The following is an 18,078-nucleotide window of genomic DNA, read 5'->3' as shown; positions in this document are numbered from 1 at the left end:
GAGTTAGATCCTGTGACAGAGAAGGCTTGAGGGTATGAGTAAGGCAACCTGGAACTCAGCCAAATCCTTCCACTAAACAGATGAATCCTGGACAGGGAACATTAGTTAGGAGGCTCTTAGAGAGAGAGGTGCTAGAAAAAGATCAAGAGCACTGGGCGCGGGAGCTGCCTCTGAGCACCGTTTCCCTGGAGCCCGAGAGACCTGCGGCAGACATCTGTGTTTGGATCTTCACTGCTGCTTCAGTGTACTTCTGTTAACTGCCTCCCACTGGAGCAGTTGAGCAAGACCACATCCGCACTGTCCCAGCCTCCCTCGCATCTGCAGCTGCCCGTATAAGCCGGTTTCATCCAGTGAAACTGAAACATCTACAGAGGGGATACTGAGATGGATTTTACTCCCTGAGGAAAGAAGAGACCATTGCCATAGTTTCCATTTTCCTCTTATTCCAAAGCTGTCCACTGATCGGGGCTTGGACGCACTCATGCGGCCCTGATTCCAGCATCCGCAATGACCCTCCTGTGGTTATGTGATGAAGGCATGAGAATTGCAGAGATGCTGACGTGGGGTCTTGATTCTGTGTTGCTTGTGGAACTACCTGTGTTCAGATTTCATTTCTGTGTGGTTTAAGATATTCTTAATTTGTTTTGTGGTTTTTTTTTTGGTTGTGGTTTCTTGTAGTCAAAGTCATTCCTAATTGAGAGACTTCCCTGGTGGTCCAGTAGCTTAGACTTCACACTCCCAGGTTCAATCCCCAGTCAGGGAACTAGATACCACACACCGAAACTAAGAATTCCCATGCCACAGCTAAAGATCCCATCTTCCACAATGAAGACTGAAGATCCCATGTGCTGCAACTAAGACCTGGCCAGCTAAATAAAGTAACAAATAATTAAATATATTTAAAAATCCTTCCTAATTGATATAGGACATAATAAAGTTTCCACCAGTCCAGAAAAACAATGAAGATTGAGGAAATGCGTGAGTTTCATTTGCAATCAGACATACCTGGGTTCGGATCCTGGCTCCCTTGTTTATTAGTTATACAGTTTGAGCAAGGGAATATACATATCTGAACATGCATTTATTTCCTCATCTGTTAAATGAAGGAATTGGATAAATGGATGCCAAGATCACACCATGAAAAGAAAAGATGCCCTAATGTGCCAGACGTAATAAGGGGCAGAATTACAGCACAAACTGCAGGGACCGGCAGAGGAGGTATATCTTTTCAATGTTCCGCAGACTGGGCTTGGCTGCCCTAGACATGACCCGGCATTGTACATTTTTAAAGGGCAAACAAGGGGAATTTATCAATGGCAGCTCTGTTCTTGCCAGAAGCTTACCTCAGGACATGACACCATCTGCAGCATGTCAGAGGGGGTTTTCTTGTTGCTTTAATACATAATTAGCAGCTGCATCTTACTGTTGCTGTCAGCTCCAAGGACCTGGTCTCTGTGGAGCCTCCACAGCACCTGAAGCTTTGGCTGGCTGGGTGCCATGGCAACGGATACAGTTCCAGCACCAGAGATGTGCTTGTTTTCCTAATAGCCAGGCATTGCCCTTCCAGTTCAGGGAAAAATAAGTAAGATTTCTCTTTCCTGAAGTCCTGCCACAGAGCTCTCTGGCCCCTCTTTTAGCCAGTGGTCAACTAGACTTCCTTCAGTTGACTGGCCAGACAAACTGTGGTTTTAGACACAAAACTTCCTGGTGGCGCAGAGGGTGAAGCGTCTGCCCACAATGTGGGAGACCCGGGTTTGATCCCTGGGTCGGGAAGATCTCCTGGAGAAGGAACTGGCAACCCACTCTGGCCTTGAAAATCTCATGGATGGAGAAGCCTGGTAGGCTACTGACCATGGGGTCGCAGAGTCGGACACAACTGAGCAACTTCACTTTCACTTAGACAAAAAGGTTAAAACTTTCTGTGTTGGGTCTTCCGTAGGTAGACACTCAAGAAGGTGGAATGCCCTGAATCTAGTGGAGCGCCACTTCTGAAGGGAAAGAGAAATTTGATAATACCCATCCCCTTCTTAAGCTAGCAGGTTTTTTGGAGGCCATTGGTCATCTGTCTTTTCTAGGAGACAAAATTAGCTCTTCTAAGAAGTAAGAACTCTGAGTGGAATACTGGATTCAGGGGGATTTTTAGCTATTTGACAGTGCTTGGAAACTTGTATATATACAGCTTTTTTTTCCCCCAAGAGAGGTTTAGCCTCTGTTTGATCATCACAGTGGCTCATGATGATCACCTCTGATCTTCATCAGCCCCACCCCTTTTCCTGTGTGGGTGGGAAGCAAGGAAAATGGTGAAAGTCACTGTCAGGGTCCCACTTGTGTAGAACCTTGAACAACCAGTTTCTTGAGTCTCCTCTCTTCCCCAAATGGGGATCTGGAAGGTGTGCCCTTGTCTTTCTATGAAGGAATGAATTTTAATCTCATCTTCAATTTAGGGAAATAACATCTCAATGGTCCCCAAACATCTTAACTCATTCCAGCATCAGCTCTAAAGTCTAAAGTTAAAAGTCTTGTTTAAGTATCACTGAACTCAGGTGAGACTTGAGATGTGATTCAGCCTGAGGCAAAACTCTTCTACAACAGTTAGTCTATGAAACCAGACAAACTATGCGTTTCCAAAATACAGTAGTGGAATAGGCATGGGATAGACATTTCCATTCCAAAAGGGAGAAATTGAAAAGAAAAATATGATGGACGCCAAGGAAATCGAAAACTTAACGATAAATCCACGTGCTTACAAGTCCCAAGAATATCCTCTTTGGTCTGATGCTCTGCCTTCTAGGTTGACTGCGGTGGCAGGGTCACCAGCATGGTCAGTGGGGCAGTCACCCTTATGACTTCACAGGGCATCAGACCCGCAGCTTTCTGAAAGTGCTCTACCCTTTGAAGCCAAGGGAGATGCAGCCTTGGCCTCGGGCCTATGGTGAGGATAGTAGCCTCATAAACTTCAGTTACTTTCAGGGTCATTCTTTCCTTTTCTTGAAGATTAAAACATGTTTGCAGCTGGATAGCTCTGTTCCTGTTGTCCAGTTCTATAGAATTCCAGAAGTCTGACCATCTTCTTTCATCCATTTTTTCCCTTCTCCCTTTTAGTTCCAGCTGGCAGTGTTTCTGCTGGTATAATCCTCACTCTATCCCTAACTCCTTCAGAGATGACTGGTGAGTCCATGAGTTGCAACATAATCTCTTTATCAAATGATTGTTCAGCGTTCTTTTCAGAACAAGCGTTCTCACTTTTCGCAATGTGGTTAGATTCTTAAAATCTCCAAGTTCTGGTTTCTTTTTGCTTAACAATTCCTTCCTCAATTCTTCTCTGCATTCACATTTTACTAAAAGTGGTCAGGAGGAACCAAGTCCATCCTTCAACACTCTGCTTAGAAATCTCCTCAGCTAAACATTCAATTTTATCGTTCACAAATTCTGTCTTCCACAAAACACTAGAACAGAGTTGAGCCTAATTCTTTTCCACTTGGTAACAAGGATTACCTTTTGTCCCTTTCCTAAAAATCCTTTTCTCATTTCTGTCCACCACCAGCATGGCCTTTACTATCCATTCTACCAACATTCTGTAGCAACTCAACCTACGAATTTTGGAGGGACACACGCATTCAGTCTATAACACTGCTGCTGCTCTGGGCACCAAACTGAAGGTCACAGAAATTAGTAGGTCAACTCTTACATTTTTATCTTGCAGACTTCCTGTGTGTGTATATGTGCACACGCACGCGTGATCACTCAGTCATGGCTCTTTGCAACCCCATGGACTGTAGCCCACCAGACTCCTCTGTCCATGGAATTTCCCAGGCAAGAATACTGGAGTGAGTGCCACTTTCTTCTCCAGCGGATCTTCCTGACCCAGGGATTGAATGCCGGTTATCTCCCCCATCTCCTGCTTTGACAGGCAGATTCTTGACCTCTGTGCCACCTGGGAAACCCTGCAGACTTCCTGGAAGTGAAAGTGAATGTGTCAGCCACTCAGTTGTGTTCAACTCTTTGCGACCCCCTAGACTGTATCCTGCCAGGCTCCTATGTCTTTGGGATTCTTCAGGCAAGAATACTGGAGTGGGTTGCCATGCCCTTATCCAAGGGATCTTGCCAAATCAGGGTTTGAACCCAGGTCTCCCATGTAGCAGGCAGACTTCCTGGGTGGTGCTAAATAATTTTATAACTCTAATATTATCTAGTCAAAGCTATGGTTTTTCCAGTAGTCATGTATGGATATGAGAGTTGGACTATAAAGAAAGCTAAACACCGAAGAATTAATGTTTTTGAACTGTGGTGTTGGAGAAGACTCTTGAGAGTCCCTTGGACTACAAGGAGATCAAACCAGTCAATCCTAAAGGAAACCAGTCCTGACTATTTATTGGAAGTGCTGCTGCTGAAGCTCCAATAATTTGGTTACCTGATGTGAAGAGGTGACTCATTAGCAAAGACCCTGATGCTGGGAAAGATTGAATGGAGAAGACTCTTGAGAGTCCCTTGGACTACAAGGAGATCAAACCAGTCAATCCTAAAGGAAACCAGTCCTGACTATTTATTGGAAGTGCTGCTGCTGAAGCTCCAATAATTTGGTTACCTGATGTGAAGAGGTGACTCATTAGCAAAGACCCTGATGCTGGGAAAGATTGAAGGCAGGAGGAGAAGGGGACAACAGAGGATCAGATGGTTGGATGGTCCATCAACTCAATGGCCATGGGTTTGGGCAAGCTCCGAGAGTTGGTGATGGACGGGGAAGCCTGGCGTGCTGCAGTTCATGGGGTCGCAAAGAGTCGGACACAACTGAGCGACTGAACTGAAGAATATTATCAGAAAACCACAGGCTGCCTCGAGCCCTCCAGTCTGCATTACACTTAGATTTGACCATGTCGAGTCCTGTCCTGCGCTTCTGTTTTGTGCATATTGGTCCTTCTCTGGCCTCACTTCTCCCCATGGGCGCAGAGTCCATGAAGTAGGTGATAGGCCACCTGGAGCCTGTCACCCTTCTAAACCCACTCCTTTGAAATCCTGAGATGCTATGATTCCTTGTCCAAAGGAATCAGTCTTTTCCCACTTCTTGAGTCTTTTTCCAGGTTGAGGAAGGAGGTGAGACTGGGAAAGGGGCAGGCTGCGGCAAGAATAGGCATGGAATTCTGAGGATCTGAAGAACTCCTGAGAATTCTACCTTTGAACCTGATCTTCCACATCATTATGCAAATGTATTTGTCAAGATGGAGGCTTGACAAAAAGAAAATCCATTTTCTTTCAGCCTGATTTATAACTGTTAAATATTCATACAAATTGTACATGGGTGTCCTTTTGTATTCTTGCCCCGAACTCTACAAATGTTATGACAGGCCAGCCTCAACTAATAATGAAATAGTTAGAAAAAGTGTCTTGAGGTCTCTTAACTTATGAAACACCAATGTATCTTTATATACTCTGTACCCAGGGGTCCCCAACCTCTGGGATCTAACACCTGATGATCTGAAGAGCTGATGTAATAATAATGATAGAAATAAAGTGCATAATAAATGAAATGCTCTTGAATCATCCAAAAACCTACCCCCCACCCCATCATCTGTGGAAAAATTGTCTTCCACGAAACCAGTCCCTGGTGCCAGAAAGGTTGGGGACCTCTTCGGGCGGGTCTATGTTAATTCTACTCAAATCACAAAGCCACAGACTGGCAGCATCACCATTACCTGGAAGATTGCTCCAAATGCAAATCCTCAGGCCACCCCAGATGTACAGTCAGAGTCTGGGGTGCAGCCAAGGCACATGGGCTTCACCAAGCCCTCCACGTGCCTCTGGTGCCTCAAAACCTTGAGAATCATTGTGCAATGCTGCTGCTTCTCTAATTTTAACGTGGATTTCAAACTCTCCTGGGGGTATGGTTAAGATGTGGCTTCTGATTCTAGGTTAAGACCTGAGACTGCAGTTCTAACAGGCTCCGAGGTGATGCCAGCACTCCTGGCTTGTTGTTGATAGCAAGCCAGGCCACTCCAGCCAGCCTGTAGCTATAAGTAGAGTATGGAAGGATGGTAGCCCATTTCTCAGGGTATCAGGCCTATCTTCTGATTTTACCCCAGTCAATGAAATTGTAGTTAGACAAAAAAAAGTTGGTTGTGAAGGTGAACATCTGGTTAAACTACAGAGAGTGTCCCCTGTACCCTGCATAAGGGTCCCAGATCTTGCTTTCTGTCAGTGTTGAGGGGAGGTGGTGTGACTCCAGAAAAGAAAAAATATGTAACGGTGTACCTAGGCCAATGGAACCACTGGAGTCTTACAGAGATCCCCACCTGACGGACCAACGTGAACAAAGGATGTCATAAGACCTAAGGGCCAGACATAGTCCTTATCTCCCTTTCTCCATGCCTTGACTATGATTCAATTGTTCCCTCTCTGGGGTAAAGAAAATATGGGGTTCAGATTCTGAAATTACTTGTAAATTGGACCCTAAAAAATAAAGTAGTAACAGTTTTCTGGATTGTAGTTAGTCCCCACTACATACATGTATGTAGCATGTGTGCTCAGAGCTCAGTCGTGTCTGACTCTTTGGGACCCTGTGGACTCTAACTCGCCAAGCTCCACTGTCCATGGAGTTCTCCAGGCAAGAGTGCTGGAGCAGGTTGTCATTTTCTTCTCTAGGGGATCTTCCCAACCCATAGATTGAACTCGCATCTCCTGCTTTGTCAGGGGGATTCTTTATCACTGGCACCACTTGGGAAGCCCAGTATGTAGCATATGGACTATAATTAGTCCCCACTACATATATGTATGTAGTACGTATATAGTATGTAGCATATGTATGTAGAACTGTGGCCTGCTAGGCTTCTCTGTCCATGGAATTTTCCAGACAAGAAACCTGGAGTGGCTATCCATTCTCTTCTCCAAGAGATCTTCCCAACCAAGGGATTGAACCTGGATCTCCTTCATTGCAGGCAGATTCTTTACCGTCTGAACCACCAGAGAAGCCCACACAAATATGCATTAGTCTGCTAGACTTGCCATAACGAAATAGCATAGCCTGGGTGGTTTAAAGAACAAAAGTTATTTCTCACAGTTCTGGAGGGTTCTCCTGAGGCGTCTCTCCTTGGCTCATGGATAGCGCCGCCTCGCTGTGTCCTTGAGTGGACTTTCCCTGTGTGTGCATCTGTGCCATCTTCTCCTCTTACTATAAGGACCCCAGTCCTACTGGACTAGAACCTCATCCTTGTGACTTCATTTAGCCGAAATTAACTCTTTAAAAGACTTATCTCCAAATGTGGCCACATTCTAAGGTACTGGGGACTAGGTCTTCTGTGTGTTAATTGTAGGGAGGCCCCAGTCCATAATGACTGTCCAGTGTTCACGAAGGCCCTGAGCTGGCCTGGAAACTGAGTCCAGACTCCTGGGATGACTCAGCTGTTATTGGAATTTCCTTCTGGAACTTTAAACAGCTTGATGACGCTCTTAGTCCTTTTCTTAAGATTTGTATGTTTTTGCTTTTGAACTAGATGCTCTGGCTAGCCAGAGCAGGGCCTTGATCACCCTTTCCCTTCCTTCCCACACAGTCTGCCACACCGCATCACACCCACCAAACCAGCAAGCTGCCTACAGGTTTGGCTGACATCTCGGGTTTCATTTCAGAGATTTACTCTTCGGTCTGTACACACGGTTTGCCTTCCATGCCAGCTAGATTTTCTAAACTTGTTGTATCTGCCTACCTGTTAAAGTCCCCCTTTCTAGAACTGATCACCTCAACTTTGGTGCACCGATTACTTAGATGTATTTGGCTGAGAGACAAGACAGCTAGAGTCAGAGGAAGGGGAAAAGTCTAAATTAATAACTTTCCCTCTCTTCATGCCTGCCAAGTACCTTAACCTTTTATAAGGAGCTAAACGCTGAAGAATTGATGCTTTTGAACTGTGGTGTTGGAGAAGACTCTTGAGAGTCCCTTGGACTGCAAGGAGATCCAACCAGTCCATCCTAAAGCAGATCAGTCCTGGGTGTTCACTGGAAGGACTGATGCTGAAGTTGAAACTCCAATACTCTGGCCACCTCATGCGAAGAGTTGACTCATTGGAAAAGACACTGATGCTGGAAGAGATTGGGGGTAGGAGGAAAAGGGGATGACAGAGGATGAGATGGCTGGATGGCATCACCAATTTGATGGACGTGTGTTTGAGTAAAGTCCGGGAGTTGGTGATGGACAGGGAGGCCTGGCGTGCTGCAATTCATGGGGTCGCAAAGAGTCGGACATGACTGAGCGACTGAACTGAAACAGTGGCTTGTTTTGTTACCATTAAAGAGTCAATCCTTTAAGAACCTTTTGCTCTGAAGAGAAAAGGGCTAAGTAAAGTTCCTTGATAACAGTCTCCTAAGTGATATTTGAGACAATGCCTGTGCTTGGAGGAGAGCTCAGGTTTTAAGGTCATATCTTGTTCCTGTTCATCATGTTGAGGATCTTAAACAAATGTTGGGAACAACCATGTGCACAAAACCAGCAGAAAAGATTGATTACTTCTACTCAGCAGCTCTGGAATGCTGATTGTATAGTGATTCTGGGAAACCAAGACCTTAAGCAATTTCTAGAGGGTGAGTATCAGATGTGACCATAACAGCATCACAGTCTTAAATTGCGGCCTTGGTATTGGTCCTTCGAAGCATTCTGGTCAGGTGCCTAGAGGATGTCTTATCATCCCTGTTTGCAAATCAAGCAGCAGCCTCGGGAGAGTGAAGTGACTTGTCAAGGTCCACAGCCAATTTGTTGCAGAAGCAGGGCTGGAACTCAGGCATTGCCCCCTGCACCCCTTTGTAGACAGGCAGGAAGTCCAATCTGCTCCATCCGACTCATCACCAGTTTCGATAATGAGATCTAAAGACTGAGTTCTCACATCCATTTCATTATCTGAGAAGTGTGAAGCAACACACAAGAAACCTAAATTTCTCTGTGATTCCTCGCACCTCTCAGCAAAGAGCTTATGGAATTTCAGCCACATGGAATATGCAATGGGTGAATTAACCTATTGTGGGCCTCTGATGTTTCCCCTGGTCTCTGAATTGACTGTGGTACTTGATTTGAGGAGCTATGAAATCCTGTGTCTTATTGAAGCCCAACTAAATGAACCCAGCATAGCCTCACTGACACTACAAGTCACCCTGGGTATTGGGAATGTGGAAACCCATAAGAATCAAGGAATAATATAAATTGAGAAAGCTCTCCAAGTCTATGGGCTTCCCAGGTGGCGCAGTGGCAAAGAATCTGCCTGCCAGTATAGGAGATGTGGGTTTGATCCCTAGGTTGGGAAGATCCCCTGGAGAAGGAAATGGCAACCCGTTCCAGTATGCTTGCCTGGACAATTCCATGGGCAGAAGAACCTGGTGGGCTACAGTCCAAGGGGTCACAAAGAGTCGGGCAGGACTGAGCACAGCACAGCAGCTTCAAAACTGTAGTATCCCACAGTATGATAGGCTGAATTGTGTCCCCCTGAAAAATTCATACCATGAAGCTCAGGATGGTGGTGTTTGGATAAGGAGCATTCAGGAGATAATTAGGGTTTGATGGGGTCACGAGCGTGGAGTCCTCACAATGGGATTAGTGGCTTCATAAGAATGAGTCACAAGATAGTGACTATCTGAAAGGCAGAAAGAGGGCTTTCACCAGGAATAGAGTCAGCTGGTACCTGGATCTTGGACTTTCCAGCCTCCAGAACGGTGGGAAATAAACATCTGTTGTTTAAGCCACTTGGTCTATGGTTTTTATTATAGCAGATGGAGCAGACAACTACACCTGGACTTAAACGCAAGGAATTCTTTAGGATGAATGCCTTCTAGGACCAGTATTTCTGACTCTCTTAAAAGCATAATGAAAGGGACATGGGCTTTTAAGAGACCATGTGTTAGTGTATTTCTCCCAATCATAAAGTAAGCCTGTTACAGGGATCATCTTTATTCCCAGTGAGAGGTTTTGGAGGTGACTGAGCATGAAACCTTTAGTTTTGTCAGCTGGTGTTTGGAAAAAAAGAATCTTCTGGGACTCCTTAAATTTTCCTACCTTTTAAACTGGAGCATAATCAGTTAACAATTTTGTGTTGGTTTCAAGTGTTCAGCAAAATGATTCAGTTATAATGCAGCACTTTTTTAAAAAATTGATTTTATTTTTGGTTTCTCTGGGTCTTCATTACTGCCTGCAGGCTTTTTCTAGTTGCAGTGAGCAGGGGCTCCTCTCTAGCTGTGGTGCTTGGGCTCCTCATTGAGGAGGCTTTTCTTGTTGCAGAACATGGATTCTAGGGCACTTGGACTCGGTAATTGTGGTTCGCTTGCTCTAGAGTGCAGGCTCAGTAGTTGAGGCACATAGAGTTAGTTGCTCCGTGGTATGTGGAATCTTTCTGGACCAGGGATCGAAACTGTGTCCCCTGCATTGGCAGGCAGATTCTTAACCACTGGACCACCAGGGAAGTCCCTTCTGGGACTATTTGAGGCTCAATGCACTGGCTGTGTGCTAGTCATCCATGGACCTCAGTCATCATTATTAGACTTAGACAGGGGTGCGTAAACCCTGAGACAGACTACCAGATCTCTGTTGACCCTTTTTGGGTGACTGAAGGAAGGGGGCAGAGGAAATAGGTGTCACAGCTAAGCCTGGTGAAGATCTGGGGGGCATTCCCCTGATTGTTATCTGCTAGCTGAATGGGCACAGGTACCCTAGGATGAGAACTTATGTTCTAAGAAAGGGGAAAAAAAAGAGAAAGAATTTCTTTCTACTGGCAATAACAGTGATATCTCAGGCTCTCCTCAGGAGCAGGGAAATGGATGTGGGGTAGGGAGTCTCTAAAGGCAGTCGGAGGCTGGCAGTGCATCAGCCAAGGCTGGGCTTGGGAATCAGATGGCGTGGTGTTCTGATGCATTAACAGAGGCCACTCAGCTGGGGGACCCAGCACCTTCCTGGCAGGATGATTCTGAGGGCTGGCGACCAGCTGGAGAAGATCCCACCTGGCCTGTCTTCATGGGCACCATGGGGGCCAGGCCTACAGCATCTCTCCTGCAGGCCACCTACCTGCTATCCATTCTACACTCTGTCTCTTCTTAGCACAGTCTCCTCACAGAAGCTAGGGTATTTGATGACATCAATCAGGTCATGTTCCCCCTGCTGAAAACCTTTTACTCTTGTGGCCATATAATCAAACCCAAATTCGCAACCACAGCTTAGAATCTGCTGGATCCAGGGCATGCCTGGATATGGGTACAGTTTTATTCTCTTGCATGTGGTCATCCAGTTTATTGAAGAGACTGTCCTTTCCCCATTAGGTATTCTTGTCACTCTGTCAAAGATTAGTTGACCTTATATGCATGGTTTTATTTCTGGGCTTTCTACTCTGTTACACTGATCTTAGTGCCTGTTTTTATACCTGTACGATACTGTTTTGATAGCTTTGCAATGTGATTTGAAATCAGGAACTGTGATACCTCTAGGTTTGTTCTTTTCAAGATTGCTTGAGCTATTTGGGTCTTTTGTGGTTCCATGTGAATTTTAGGGTTTTTGTTCTATTTCCATGAAAAATGCCTTTGGAACTTTTAAAAGGATTGCATTGAATCTGTAGGTCACTTTGGGTAGTGGACATTTTAACAATACTTTTTCCAATACATGAACATAGGATATCTTTCCAAAGTTGTGTCTTCTTCAATTTCTTTTGTTAATGTTTCATAGTTTTTGGTGCACAGATCTTTCATTAGTGGTTAAATTTCTTTCTAAGTACTTTATTCTTTTTAATACTGTTTTAAGTAGGACAACTTTCTTAGTTTATATCTCAGATAATTTGTTATTAATGTATAGAAACAAAACTGATTTTTGTATGTTGATTCTGGAGCCTGCAACTTTACTGAATTTGTTTATTAGTCCTAGTAGTTTTTTGTTGGAGTCTTTAGGATTCTCTATATATATGATCATGTCATCTGCAAACAGAGATAACTTCTTCCTTCCATCAGGCCCCAGTTCTTATCCTAAGAAATCACTGAGGCAAAACAAGTTAATTTAAAATTGGAGGAAGCTAAATATAATTCTCACTTGGTCAAATCCTTCTTACCTACTCCTAGGAACACCTGTTTTCTGCCTGTGTGTCAGGGTTGGGCACTGGTGTCTCTCCCATTTTTTTTTTCACTTTCCCCATCTTGTTCCCCACCTGAAAGGTATGTCTTTCTGTCACTCAGTTATCTTAGTAACTCATCATCATGTACCAGTCATGATACTAACACACCATGGTTGAAGGTATGATTTTACTCAAAATAATATAACATTGATCTTGAACTCTCGTTCCACTTATAGCTGAAACTTAATCCTGAACAACGCAGGGCTAGTCACTTCTAGGATATTCTCAAATAAATTCAGGATCTCTCTCTTTCTAAAATCGCACCTAAATTCTATGTGTGTGGATGGTGAGGTGGCTTATGTAGGCCACTGTATGAGTGAAGATGGGGCATTGTGTCCTTGGCTGGCTTCCACTGTTTATGTTTATCCTCAGGCATCTACTGAAGGAGCCAGATCTCTCAAAAGGCTTCCAGTCAACACTAGCGGCTCTGCTTGTGGGTCTCCCTTTTCAGCTATGAAAGTGTGGCACTGGCTGAGGGCATGTGCAGTGTCCACTGGCCACCCAGTCCAATGCCTTTATCATGCGTTCGTTGATCCACGTTGCTTCCCTTGCCATGGGTGGTGTCATAAAGGCCCTGAGTGCTTATTCAAGTCCTGCTCATGTTTCCTCCAGATACACAGGGTTGCAGTTAGGCAGGGTTACGTAATTAGTTCGGGCCATGGGCTATGTATGGAAGTGGCAAGTTACTTCTGGGTCAAAGCAATTAATTGCCAAGTGAAAGTCACTCTCGTACTCTCTTCTCCTGCTGCAGAGACTGAGAAGGTCATGCATTTCCATAGGACAGCTCCGGGAATAGTGAGACCTCTCTGAGTCTGAGTCCCCTTTCTATGGTGTGCTGTAAAGCCCGTCACTGACCTGCCTTCCTCATGTGACATGAGCAATAAATGAATGTATGTGACATTGGCACTGAGGCTTATCAGTCATTGCAGTGTTACCTACCTTCTCCTGACTAACACCAATGGCGTGGAGATTTCTGGAGGGCTTCAGATAAAAAAAAGGCCATCCTGTCCACTCTAGCAGCTTTAGGAGTCCTTAAAGAACTATGCTGTCTGCTTTGGCTTCAACTAGGGTATAGTTGGAAAGGCAAGATTCTCTTTTCCAGTCTATTTAGAATAGCACATGTGTGTCAGTCACTCAGTCATGTCCAACTCTTTCCAATCCCACGGGCTGTAACCCACCAGGCACCTCTGTCCATGGGATTCTCCAGGCAAGAATACTAGAGCAGTTTGCCATTCCCTTCTCCAGGGGATCTTCCTGACCCAGGGACTGAACCTGGGAAGAATTGATACTTCCAAACTGTGGTGTTGGAGAAGACTCTTGAGAGTCCCTTGGACAGCAAGGAGATCAAACCAGTCAATTCTAAAGGAAATAAGCCCTGAATATTCACTGGAAGGACTGATGCTGACGCTGAAGCTCCAATACTTTGGCTACCTGATGCAAAGAGCTGACTCATTAGAAAAAACCCTTTAAAAAAAAACTTTCCCTGATTCTGGGAAAGATTGAAGGCAGGAAGAGAAGGGGATGACAGAGGATGAGATGGTTGGATGGCATCACCGACTCAACGGACATGAGTTTGAGCAAGCTCCAGGAGATGGTGAAAGTCCGGGAAGCCTGGTGTGCTTGTCCATGGGGTCACGAAGAGTTGGACATGACTGAGCGACTGAACAACACTGAGATATAGAAACAAACCAAATGTTCATTGACAGATAAACTGATAAAGACTATGTGGTATATACATAAAAGGTCTTCTTGGTCCATCTATATTGTTGCAAATGATATTAATATTTCTTTCTTGTTAAAGGCAGAATGCTGTAACCAACAAAAAAATGTGGACGGAGCTGGGCAGAGGGCTAAACTCTTTTTTAGTGCACTCTAGAGTTATAGTAGGGACAGTTAGGGGAAAAAAAATCACACTTATGTTTCTTTCTTAGAATTGTGAGGGAAAAAAACTAATATCTAAAAGAAAAATGGAGCGTTGTATGAGAATTAACAGACATCTTCAACTTGGAATACTTCTCAGCATTTGTTATAAGCAACTAAAAGCCAGGAATCTATGCTTTTAAAAATGTAACATTGGCACATCCAAATATCATTTAAAATCTTCTAGAAGAAGAGAATTTCTAATATGTGAACACTTATAAACCTCAGACCTGAGAGAATGTAAACCCTGCATGTTGAGGTTATAGATATTCTGAATAGAACTAGGTTCATTCCAGGCAAATAAACATGATGAGGCTGCCACAGAAGTTGTTTCATATTTATGGAAGTAATTATCCCTCCTCAGGGAAAATACAACAGCAGTGAGGCAGTGAGGCAAAATCATGCAAGTTAAAATGCCTTCAAGTATAACCAAAGGCCTGGAGACCCCAGAGAAGAAAGCCGCATGCTGAGGAACTGTACAGCTTGGCAACCTTTAGGAAACAGTCTAGGAGCTGGAACTTTCTGGACCTTTCAACTGCTGGAACAAGGGAATCCTGCATGTTACCGCTGCCATTGTCAGCTGCAAGACGGAAGCTAGAAGAATGCATTAGATGCTAAGGAAGTTATAGATTTTATCGACAAAACTAGAGGTGGAGTTGGCAGGGGGCTGGGAAATGGGCAGAGATGGTTAACATAGAGAAAAATGTGAGTAACTAGAGTCCAGTTCTCTTGTCACTGACTCTCCCTCTCAGAGTTTCTTGTTAGTGAGCTGCAGAGCCCGCTGGATATTAATACTAATCATCTCCTGGAGGAGGGCACGGCAACCCACTCCAGTATCCTTGCCTGGAGAAGTCCATGGACAGAGGAGCCTGGTGGGCTACAGTCCACGGGGTTGCAAAGAGCAACTGAGCAACGAACAACAAACTCCTCCTCCAACAGATAATACATTAAAATAATTTGTTTTAGAATTCTTAGAGACATTTTATGGGTTTCATGTTTCTCAGATACCATCTACTGCATTCTTAGCTTTCTGCCACTAAATAAAGCATATTAAGCTTAAATGAGAAAAGCTTCCTTGTGCATTTCCAACACAGTGTTACAACTAAGCACAGTTATGCAAGGTACAGTAGATTCAGAGGAATGTCAATATCTCCACCTGTATAAGTCGTCAGTGTTTACATTAAGAGAGAAGAAAAATTACTGACAATTGGCTTGTTAAATATGTTTATAGGTACAGCACAAAATGGATAAGCAAATGAAACTCTGCTCTCCTTACCAAGGGCAAGAATGGCTAGACTCAGGGTGTTTTCCTGTCACTGTAAGACCTCTGTGAAGTAACATTTTCAAAGGTTTTGTTTACCACTGTTGACTACAGGAGATGTTGAAAAGTGCAATCATCAAAACAAGCTAAATGGCACAATATCAACTCCATCATCTGTAGTAATTTGGATTTCAATTTCACTAAAGGTTACTTCATTCTCCCCAACCCCACCCTCACTGAAACAGACCTGGTACCATCACTTCCAGAGTTTTGCTCTTTAATGCAATAAGATAAGTTGTTTCCAGATTATTTTGCATGACTAAGAAGAAGAGGATTGAATAAAATATTATATTGATAATTTACAAATGTCACTTAGGAAAACGTGTGCATATACATCGACATTTCTGGTAAAGTCCCCTAAATCCTTTTAATCTCCCACTGAATTCACTCAGTGTTCCACCTATGAATACATTCAGAGGAATAATGCACTTTGAAAGTGACTCACTTGCTAAAAGAAGTCAAAAAATAATTCAACAAGACAAGGCCAGCTTTAAGTCTCATTTGGGTCCTCAAGGCAGAGGTAGGATCAGTCATAACTGCTTATCCTAAAGCTGTTAAGGTGAAGACCTAAGGGAAAAAGACATCTAGTCTTTAGCCATAGAAGTAGCACCATTCTACTGGAAAAAAAGGACTCTTTATAGGCACACACTCATATACATTCTAGAAGACAGTGTGACAAAATGAACAGAGTCTGGGCTTCAGAGTAGGGATTTGTACACAAGCTCTTTATCATGATCAAATCACTGTCAACCTCGGCCAAGCCATTTAACTGTGTTGAAATGCAAGTCCTTCATCTGGATAACGAAGATGATAATATCCACCTCCTATAGTTTTGTGAGGGTAAGTAAGCTATTATGTGTACATGAACCTGGCACATAGTAGGTTCACATCCTACACGGTGGTCATCACACCTTCATCCTCCCAACTCCCCCGTTATTACAGGCTGGCAAGGAATAATAAAAGAATTCCAGTATTAGTTACTAAGTTATATCCAGTTTTTCATCTCTATGTCCTCTGCCTAGGAAAAAAATCACATATATTCCTGAAACTCCAGTATTTTTGGCTTCCTGTGGAAAGAGTGGAGTAGTAAAGTCTAGATCTAAATTGTCTTACTATTAAGCTATCAGACACATAGAGCCCCAAAGAATATATAAAACAGTGTATTTCCTCAGATTTCACTTTTTACTGGAGTGGGACCTTAGTTCTTAACCCTTAAGACACTCACCCACATAGCCACTACCTTAGAGACAGGAGAGAAACCTCCTCTCCTATTCCATTTTTAACTTTTCCAAGGCTCCTTGGACACTGAAAAGATTTCTCTTTAATTTTGAACTTTAGAATATTCTCTTTTAATGTGCAGGTAATCCTTCCTCCACCCCACCAAATGCCATCTAGATGGTTCTTGGGTAGGGCATTTTGGGAAGGAGAAAAGACAAGGGATAGAGGGAAAGAGCCATTCATTGCTTCCCGGTGATGAGTACTTTCAATGCTGAGAGATCCTGTGGGCATCTTCAATGTGGTGTTATGTGTTTTTCCACCAGTGAGAACAGGAGAAAGAGAAAACAGACCCATCCGACTACGCCCCCCTCCACGGAAACCTCAGTCCTCACAGAGGTCAGTATCCCTTCCTGTCCCCACTTCTGGGTGAAAAGGTCCTGAGGTTTCTCCACGCACACTCTGCCTACACCATTTGGCCCCAGAACCAAGAGCTTACACACTGCTTCACCACCAGCACTCCTTTTGTCACACCCACACACATCCTAGGTCACTCGGCTTCCAGTTACCATTTGCAGCCCCCATCTGGACACTGCCGGCTCCAGATTAAGTTCTTTACAAGGGGTGTACTGCTTCCCTGTTTAGGAATGGTAGAAATCTCCGCATGCATCTGAGAGGAGGAATCTGAGCTCATGCTCTCAACTCAAATGCCACCATACATCTCTCCATAGCCCTAGGGAGACCAGAGCAGACTCTTCCTGGCTTAGTAGTGGAAACCACTTCATGAGAGGCAAGTCAGCCTGTTGGGAAGCAGCAGACACTCTCTCTGCCAGCTCCCAGCTGAATAGGGCAGCAACCCGAGCCCTGGTTTGGTGCGACTTTGAAACAAACTCTATAAACGTGGTTGTATCCTAGCTGACCTTTTGTCAGACTGAATATTGAGTTCAAATACTGTTTAGCACCCATCTATTAAGTACCCTGGGTTGTTGATGTCACTATGGGTGATAATGGACCACTCCTAGACTTCTTAATCACAAACAGATGAAATACTTTGGGTGGTAAACAGCTCTCAAAATGTTTTGTTTGATTAGAAGGAACTCAAGAGAGAAATCTTTAAATTGCTAAGATTTATTTTCTGAACCTGTATGGTATGTGCCTGGGGGTGTGGGTGGGGGGAAGTGAGTAAACAATCCATTGTCACCAATGTATTACCAAGGATTCAGATGCCTAGCCCTCAACCAACCAACCAAAAAAAGGTCCATGTGAATTAATTCTAAGGTTTTGGTGATTAAATAATTTCTAGATGGGCTGCCTTTAGGGGAAAGTACTTTCTTGAATGTAGCAAACCAAGGAGTCTCATTTTGCCACCCCATTCCCACCATCGGAGGCAGAAGCTCTGCCTTGAGAACCTTCGGTGTTTCTCTCCTCTCCAAGTCATCACACCTCACGCACCTCTGGGGGGTTCAGTGACTTTACATGACACGCCCTTGCTGAAGCAGAGCCTTC

The sequence above is a fragment of the Odocoileus virginianus genome, chromosome 4, assembly GCF_023699985.2.
Source record: "Odocoileus virginianus isolate 20LAN1187 ecotype Illinois chromosome 4, Ovbor_1.2, whole genome shotgun sequence".
In the NCBI taxonomy this organism is placed as follows: domain Eukaryota; kingdom Metazoa; phylum Chordata; class Mammalia; order Artiodactyla; family Cervidae; genus Odocoileus; species Odocoileus virginianus.
This window is presented reverse-complemented; position numbering follows the sequence as displayed.